Raw genomic sequence first — 9,738 nt, forward strand, 5'->3', positions numbered from 1 at the left:
GGGAAAAGGAGGGAACATAGGAGAGGTAGCCCCACGGTGCGAGGAGGCTGCTGCTGCCCCATGTTGCAGGGGGGACCACGTGTAGGTGGGAGTAGAGGGGTGCTTGGAGGAGAGGGGGCTCCTCCTGGTATTGCCACCACCAGCATCCTGGACTCTCAGAAAGCCTGCTGGCTTGTCCGCACAATGAGAGGCAACATCCATGCTGCTGAGCAAAGCAAGTGGCAGGTGGAGGAGGGCAACCCAGGACTCCGACTGCAAGGTCAACTGTCTGGACTGGCTGGCATTCTGCCCGAGTATTGGCATGGGTGCTAAGGGAATTCAGTATACCTACCCCAGAGGAGTTCCCTGAGACCTTGAGCATAAATGAGGACACCCCACTGAGGCTACTACGGGCACCCAAGATAGCTTGTGGGAATCCAGAGAGACCCCTGACAAGATGCTCTGAACTCAGAAAACACTGAGCAATTTCATGTCGGTGGGGCCCTGTACGACGGTGATGTCCTTGGCATTGCTTCTCCAGGTGGGAGGCAGTTCTGGGGACAGAACAGTCCTCCCAAACCTCTGCTTGAGTCAGGAGAGGGGAGCAAAGACAGGGAAGCCCTGCCTCCCTCCCAAACTGTGTGGCTATGGCTTGGGAACAAAGGGCATTGGGAGGAAAATGACTGCTTGCCAAGCCCTAGGCCAGGAAGGCTGGGAGACCAAGAAGCAGGACAAAGGGCCTGTGGCAACTGTGGTGAAGGGACTACTGTGGGGAAGTGTGTGATGTCAGATGGGGAGATGGTGAAGGTAGACTGTGAAAACTGGGGGACAAGCTGAAGGCTGGGACCAGGGGCTTCCTGGAGATCAGAGCCTGTCACTCTCACCGCTGTGGTCCACCCTGCCCAGCTTCTTGTCCCTCTGGACTCGGGAGATGAAGCTGGAGAGCTAGCTCACCAGATCCTGACAATACTGGGTGGGTTCCCGAAGGGAACTCTTGTGGCCCCGGGGTCCACCCTGCAGGACTAGTCCTCTCCACCCTGTTTGAATCCTTCACCAACAGAATGAGGCCCTGTCCCCACTGTTCCCTCCTGGGGATCACCGGTGGTGTGCTCCAGTCCATGTGTGCTGGGAATGAGGGATCCCAGACAGTCCCAGGCTTGCTGGACTTCAGAGCCCAAGTGTCTGTCACTCATAAATGCTGTTGGGTTCTCCCCATACCCCTCCGTGGGCACGGAGCAGGCCTTATACTTAACCAGTGGGAGGCAGGAGAGAGCCAGCCAACCAACTCCTCGCCTTTTGCCCTCTACTGGGCAGAAGTCCAAGGCCTGGTTTTTCATGCAGCCAGTCCAGAGAGGTCCTAGGGGGCTGGGCATCTGGTTGGTTACATGGTTCATCTCATGGGGCTCATCAGGAGACAGTGGCCAGCACGGAGAGCCTCATCTTGTGTTTTTTTTTTCTTCTTTTTAAAAAATATATTTTATTGATTTTTTACAGAGAGAAAGGGAGAGAGATAGAGAGTTAGAAACATCGATCAGCTGCCTCCTGCACATCTCCTACTGGGGATGTGCCCACAACCCAGGTACATGCCCTTGACCGGAATCGAACCTGGGACCTTTCAGTTCGCAGGCCGACACTCTATCCACTGAGCCAAACCGGTTTCGGCTCATCTTGTGTTTTCTCCCCTTTTCCCTCCCTCTCGCTGCCTGGGATTGCACCTCCTGAGAAAGCGTTAATGCTCATGCCTGTCTCAGGCTGATTTCTAGGGCACCCAGACTAGGACTCAGATGCTGAAATTGGCTCTGGACAGCGGGCCCTCAGGGATTCATTTTGGAATTGAACTGCCCACTTGTCTCAAGGTCATAGGGGGCCCATTGCTAGTGGCAAGTGGGATTGTAGTAACCGGGGTCCAGCCATGGTTTATGTTTGTGCAGCCCTTGAGCTAAGAATGGTTTTTACATTTTTAAAGGGAAAGAGAAGTGAAAAAAGCCAAAGACTATGCTACGGAGTTCACACAAGACCACAAAGCCTAAGTTATTTACTATCTGGCACGTTACAGAAAGAGCTTGCTGACCCCTGGTTGACCCCCTATCATGCGGTGATATAGTTATTATTGAAGTCATCACCGGTGCTCGGTTACGATGGGCCACAGGCAGAGGGCAAGCAGGTGTGGGGCCCCATCGCTGGGGAACAATGGTCATGATCTTATTAATGGAGAAGTGGTGGAGACCTTGAGAAAGGAAAATGAGAGGCTCAGGACAGTTCACTGTCAGCTTCAGGCATTTCCTGCAGGCCTGGGGGCCTCATGGCAGCTCAGAGCATTCACTCTCCGACAGCCCCCGGCAGACTCTCTGAAATCAGGCCTACACTCTGATTTCAGGGCTACAAAGGAGACCAAAGTCACAGCCTTGGCAGGTCCTTTATGTCAAGGTCAGGAGTCACAAGGTCAGGAGGCCATGGATGTGGGCAACCAAGTAGAGGAGCTGAGTATTTCAAAGCCCCGAGCTCTCAGGAGGCTCCTAGGTGGCAGAAGCAATCGCCTCCCCGTTGCCAGAGAACAGATTGTCCTTGCTGAATGCCTCACCTGGGCAGCCAGATGATGCTTGTCCTCTCAAGACCCCCATCCCCCACCCTCAGCACCTCTCTTTAATTCCAGGCCTGTGATGAGGTCAGGTCTCAGCACAAGAGGAGCAGAGAATGTAAGCCCTGCTCAGGCAAGAACCAGCCTGCACACCTAAGGAATTGCAAGCCTGGCCTAATGGGTGCCAGCAGGGCCTGAGGGACGCACCTGATGGGGATCTTTGAAGTGTTGCAGGGAGCAGCTGTAAGGCTAGATTGGGGGCTATGAGAGAATTCATGGTCAAGGGACCCTCAGCTGTGATTTAGGACTCAATGTCTTGGCAAGGACAGCAGGAATTGGTTCTGGTCATTTCTCGAGATGACTCTAGTGGTGTGTTTAGTTAAAGTTTAACAAGCGACCTCTCTGAAGGGGGAAACAATGTGTAGCCCTTACCATTTCTGTGGTGCAAACACTCCCACCGTGAACGATTCATCATTCAGGGCACTTCTGCTCTTGGTGGCTGTAAGGTCTACTGACAGCACAAAGGAGGCTGCTCAAGTTCCTGTCCCCTGAGTGAGGGCCCTGGTAGGACAGCATTGCTCACCCAAGTATTGGTGAAGGTCAATTAGGATTTCAGTGAAGGAGAGGTGGCTCCACGCGTCGCTGTTTCTTTTTTTAAAAATATGTTTTTCTTATTTATTTATTTATTTATTTGAGAGAGAGAGAGAGAGAGAGAGAGAGGAAGAGAGAGAGAGAGAGATTGATGAGACAGAAACATCAATGTCTTTCACTGCCTCCTGTATGCTCCCTTCTGAGGATCAAGCCTACAACTCGGGCATGTGCCCAGACCGGGAATGGATCCGTGACCTCTTGATGCGTGGGTCCACACTCAACCACTGAGCCACACTGGCAGGGCCTTCCCTGTTTCTTCCTCTGGGAATGACCGGTGCCTCCTGGCCCCGCCTCTCACCGTCAGAGCCTGCGGAGCTGGAGTCTGGGCTGACCTTGGCGTTCCTGCCCTGAACCAATTCCAGCCCTCAGGGTCAAAGGCCAGGAGGAGGTAGCAAATGTCCCTGACAGATTGCTCGCAGTGGTGGGGAGGGTGAGCATGGCCAGCAGTGGACGAGCTGGACCCGAACCGTTCTGCCTTTGATATCAAATATTTGCCAGAGAGACCCAGGCTTGCAATTTATGAAAAGAAACTGGACTTACCTTATAGACGAGGGGCATAAATTAATAGTCTATGTTTTTAGGGAAGTGTGTGTGTGTGTGTGTGTGTGTGTGTGTGTGTGACTGTACAAAGAACAACTAAAAAGAATGTCAAAACTTGTAAGAGACAGCAGGAAGGCTGGGGAGGGTTTGGGAGACGGGGGGAAGAGATCAACTGAAGGACTTACTTGTATGCATGCATATAAGCATAACCAATGGACACAAGACACGTGGCGGGGTAGGGGAGGCCAGGAGAAGGTCAAGGGGGGAAAAAAAGGAGACATATGTAATATTCTTTGTAATACTTTAAGCAATAAAACAAAATTTAAAAAAACTTGTAAGATTTTTCTCTGGGTTGTGGAATATGGATGACATTAATATTCTTTATATGTTCTACAGTATTTATTATGTTACATATTTTGTATTTATAAATTATAAATTCTATATAATCTGAACTTACATATTACAATAAATATAAGTATAAAAACATAGTTTTAAATGTTATAATCTAATAAACATAAAATAAAAAATTATTTTTGAATATGATGTTTGGTATCAGTTTAAAATCACTTGCTTTGTGATCTGGGTTACATGAACAGGGGTGGGGAATCAGGACCAGAGCAGTAAAAATCAAAAACACTGAATTCTTCATATTCTTCAAAAATTCTTCTGTATTTTTATTTGATTCCTATTCACGCTCCAGTGTTTGTCTTAATCATTAGATAAATAGGAGTTTCACGCCATTGGAGATTTACTGGGCTTATATTTATGGTCCAAACCTTTACAGAAATTTTAAACAAATAGTTGACAGAACAAAAATCAGATAAAAAACTACAAAAAAGGATGCGACAGACATGGCCAGATGTGACCATGAGGGCAGTACACAAGTGGCTGGAGTAGGAGCTGAGACATCAGATGGGCGAGCACAATGGGTATTGGGGGTAAGGGTCATGCCAGGACACAAATGCCACAGGAAGGCCAAACATAACAATGAGGATGGATATACCTGTGAAGGCAAAAGAGGCAGATCTGGCCACGGGGTGAAGACAAGCAGAGTCTGCCCCTTGGGGCTGTATCTTCTGCGCACAGCCACACAGCACATCTGCGCCGGTGGACGACCCGGGGAGGGGTCACAGAGGGACACACTCCTGTCAGCAGATGGAGTGACTGTTTTCCTCACTTGTCCTCCCCACTCTGTGCGTGGACTTATCTCTCTCTCCTTCTCTCTTCCTCTCTGAAATCAATAAAAATATATATTTTTAAAAACGAAAACCTTCTAAGGAGGTTTGCTTGCAGGCCATCAGCTTTCCCGAGTGGGTTTCAGGCATCGGACACAGAGAACTAGGGTGAGGCCTTTCTTCACCAGCCAGAGCAGAGTAGGTGGGTGAGCCCAGTGAGCCCTGGGCTGGCGGGTGGGCTCATCCCTGCTTCTACTCCACCTCCTGCTCACAGCTCTGGACCCTCACCGCCCAGCCTAGCCCAGCGAGGCTTCAGCAAGCCTCTGGATCACTTTGCAGCCCCTCATCTTCCTCCTCTGACACCCGTGGGCACTGGGTTTGGACGTGAGGCTGCCCTGCTCACACTCTTCATCACCTGTGTTATCAGGGTGAGGACTTGGAGCCCAGAAATAACACGTCAGTCACACTGGGTGGGGCTGATTAGTGAGTGTCCTGGCAATCGCCTGATTTGAAAAGTCTCCACCTGCCCCCAGCTCTCCGTTTCTGCCTGAGCTCGAGACAGGGCACTGTGTCCCCATGCCCCCGACTCTGGTCCCCAGCTCCCATTCTTGCCCGCCTCTCTGTCCTCACCTCAGGACTCCAGAATTCTTCCCAGTCTCAGAACACAGCATTCAACTGCCCCTTGTAGTCATCTTTGGGTGGCATCTAAGCCTGGGACAATGAAGGGAGGCATTTAAAAAAATATTTTATTGATTTTTTACAGAGAGGAATAGAGATTTAGAAACATCAATGAGAGAGAAACATCGATCAACTGCCTCTTGCACACCCCCTACTGGGAATGTGCCCACAACCAAGGTACATGCCCTTGACCAGAATCAAACCTGGGACCCTTCAGTCCACAGGCCAACACTCTATCCACTGAGCCAAACCGGTTAGGGCGAGGGAGGCATTTTTATTTTTAGGGGCTATGTTCTTGTCACCTTAGGCTCTAGGTTTAGGAGCGCTCTCCAAATCCTTTTGGAACTTACTCAAAATAAGAATTATTTCCTCCCTTTTTTCAAGGATGAGCTTCACCTCATTCTGTTGAAGGATATTTGTGTCCCCCCCCCCCCCCGCCCCCGCATCTTTTAAAAAATACATATTTTTTTATTGATTTCAGAGAGGAAGGGAGAGAGATAGAAACATCAAGTGATGAGAGAAAATCATTGATCGGCTGCATCCTGCACGTCCCCAACTGGGGATCGAGCTCACAACGCAGGCATGTGCCTTGACTGGGAATCTAGCCGTGACCTCCTGGTTCATAGGTCTACGCTCAACCACTGAGCCACACCGGCCAGGTTTTCCCTCATATTTTATCTCCACTTCTCCTTCCTCCCCCTCAATATTCAGGTCACCAAGATTTCAGGCCACGTTTCTGTTACTGCAGAGATGAGCTACCCTCTGTGACACTCTTCACCAGCCAAGAAAGGAACTTACTGTAGGCTGCAGGTAGAGCTTCTAAAACTCGTAATCATCCCTCCAAAGACCTGGCCAAGATCGGGAAGAATCATGCCTGTCCCTGTGCTCTGGGCCTCCAGCTGCACGGCTGTGTGTGTGTGTGTGTGTGTGTGTGTGTGTGTATGGTGCCTATCACCGGGGACCCATATTTTCCACTGGTATCAAAAGACTGACCCATTTTCAGTAACCACTTTCTTGCAGTGGGTGAGGCCTTTGTTGGGTTTGTATGGAGGCCTGAACTATGTCTGCAGCTGAGCCCGGCTGTGTCTGAGAGCAGTGGTGGGTGCTTAGCAGGTGGGAAGGAAGCACGGCCATGACTCTCATCTCCTTTCTTTCAGGAGAATTTCCAAGACTCTGGTTACCTCTTACTCAGTCATAATTTACACCTCTGTTTAGACACAAAGTCCACAGCGGACAATGGGAGTATCTTAGGAGCATAACCTGGCTGGTAACTGGGACTCGGAGCCGGCAGTGAAAGCCTGCGTCCAGGTGGTGGTGGGGCCATGGGGGCCCCAGGGTGAGCTCCTGCACATGGCTGAGCCCCTCCCTCTCAGGAGAGCTTCAAGCCAAGCCAGGTGCACTCAGCATGTGTCGAGAGTCTTCTAAGTCCCAGCAAGTTGAACTGTGTTTGGTTTGTTTGTAAAATCTCATTGCACTTACAATAAAAATGATTGCTTAACCTCTGAAAATCCTCTGGTTCTCCTGCACGTGGACCCCAGAGTCCCGGGGCTGGGCCCGGCCTCCTTCAGGGGCTGCATTCACCGGTGCAGCAGGCTTTCTTCTAGATGCTGGCATCGAGCCTACTATTACCTGCCTTAAATTTATAACAATTGTTGGCATAATATGAAATCCAGCTATTTCTATTGAACAAAGAGAATGGACAAGACTAATGTCTAAATTGTTAGCCAGATATTGCCTTTCTTAAGAAACACCTCAGGCCAGGCTTCTGTCTCAGTAAGGGTCTGGAAATGAGTGTGTTCTCCCTCTTTTGGGGCAGTCTAAGGGAAGTGTTCCCGTCAGTCGAGGGCAGGACAGTGCGGTGTGGTTGCTGAGAGCAAGCCTGAGGAGCGACCCCAATCCCAGCTCTGTCATCGCCTAGCCCCAGGACCTGGAACAGTGCTTGAGCCTCCGTGTTCTCCTCTGTAACATCAGGTTATCAGAGGCACCGCCCCAGGGTGTTTTATTATTATTATTTTTAACAAAAAAGTTTAAATTGTGATAAAACACATGACATAAAATTTACCATCTTAACCTTTTTCAAGTGTACAGTTCAGTAGTGTTAAGTACATTCACACTGTTGTGCATCAACTTCTAGAACTCTTTTTATCTGGTGAAAGCGAAAACTTGTGCCCATTGAACGATCCCTCTCCCCTCCCCGCCAGCCTCTGTCTCTATGAATCTGACTACGTTAGGAACGTTATAGAAGTAGAATCATACAGCGTTTGTCCTGTTGTGTTTGGCTTAGTTCACTCAGCACAGTGTCCTCCATGTTCATCCATGTTGTAGTCGATGTGAGAATTCCCTCCCTTTTCAAGGCTGAATAATATTTCATTGCATGGATGAACTACATATTGTTTATCCATTCATCTGCCCATGGATTGCTTGTACCTTTAGGCTGTTGTAAATAATGCTGCTGTGAACATAAGCATACAAACATCTCTTTGATACCCTGCTTTCAATTCTTTTGGGTATATGCCCGAAGTGGAATTGCTTGATCATATAGTAACTCTATTTTCAATTTGTGAGGAACCACCATACTGTTTGCCACAGCAGCGGCACCATTTTACATGCCCACCAGCAGCAATACACAAAAGTTTGAATTTCTCCACATCTTCGCCAACACTTATTTTCCTTTGTTGTTGGTGTTTTTTTTCTTTTTTAGTTTTTTTTTTTTTAAATAGTAGCCACCCTAATGAGTATGATTGTGGCTTTGCATTGCCCTTCCCTAATGATTAATAAATTGAGCATCTTTCCTTGTGCTTGTTGATCATTTCGTTTTCTTCTTTGGAGAAATGTCTGTTCAAGTCCTTTCCCATTTTTGCTTTGCCCATTTGTGTGTTTTTGTTGTTGTTGTCGAGTTGTTTGGGGGTTGTTTGGAGGATGTAACGGCGTCTGGAACACAGGCAGCTAGTGCCCCACGCATGTCAGTTCTTACACTCAGTGACACACGATACAGTCACACCTCAAACACAGCCTAACGAACAAGGGGGGAAAGTGATTTCCAGCAGCCTCTCCTTCTCCACACTCCCCAACAGTCTCCAGGCCTCGAATCTTTCCCTCCACCTCACGGGCATCCCCCAGCCTCACACTTGTACCGTCATAGCCGTAACCCCACACAAGACCCTGCACCTGCTGCAGGCCCCCCGGCTAGGCCCCCTCTGGGCTCTCCTGTCACACAGCTGCACTCGATATCTGGGCCCCAGTGGAACAGCTGACCTCCCCGAACAAAAACAAATGGGAATTTAGCAAATGTGACTAAACTTTAAAAATAACCTTTTAAATAAACTGTGAAGTTGGCTACCTGAATTATGAAATCCAAGCCACTGTTCTACACAGTATACACAGCATACATTTTTTTATAAGATAAAAAATAAAAACAAATCAAAGGATGACCAAGGGTTGGCATCTGCGCAGAGACCTTCAACTCCCGTCTGGCCTGCACTGTTCCTTGCCAGCTACCCCCACTCCGTTCCCTTTCCCTATCAGGTTGATTCCGCCCCCTACCCCCCGAAAAAACAACAACCCTGTTTACTGCCTTCTGAACAAGATGTGGTATTGCCTTCCCTCTGATGCACACACTTTCAAATCAAATCAACATAGTACAAATGAAAATAACACGAGCCAAACAGGAAAATAACATTTATGCTGACTCTCAGTGTTCATCTAAGGCAGTGTTTCTCAACCTTCTGGCCCTTTAAATACAGTTCCTCATGTTGTGACCCAACCATAAAATTATTTTCGTTGCTACTTCATAACTGTGATGTTGCTACTGTTATGAATCGTAATGTAAATATCTGATATGCAGGATGGTCTTAGGCGACCCCTGTGAAAGGGTCGTTCCACTGCCAAAGGGGTCGCGACCCACAGGTTGAGAACCGCTGATCTAAGGCAAAGAAAAGGCTGCTGCTGAAAAAGAAACAGCAAACATTGCTGAGCACTGCTTGACCAGCTGCCCAGTGGGTGTGCTCTGTCCCCACCTTCGGGGTACAGAGAGGGGAGGTGGCCGCTGGCCTGATCAGTGCGGGTCCTTCCGCTCGCCCATCCCCCAGTGACATTGTCTGCCTCCTGCTGCCTGCCTGTATTTTTCTTGCGCTTTCT

This window comes from Myotis yumanensis, unplaced genomic scaffold, assembly GCF_028538775.1.
Source record: "Myotis yumanensis isolate MYYU_CA2020_CCGP unplaced genomic scaffold, mMyoYum1.0.hap1 SCAF_8, whole genome shotgun sequence".
In the NCBI taxonomy this organism is placed as follows: Eukaryota; Metazoa; Chordata; class Mammalia; order Chiroptera; family Vespertilionidae; genus Myotis; species Myotis yumanensis.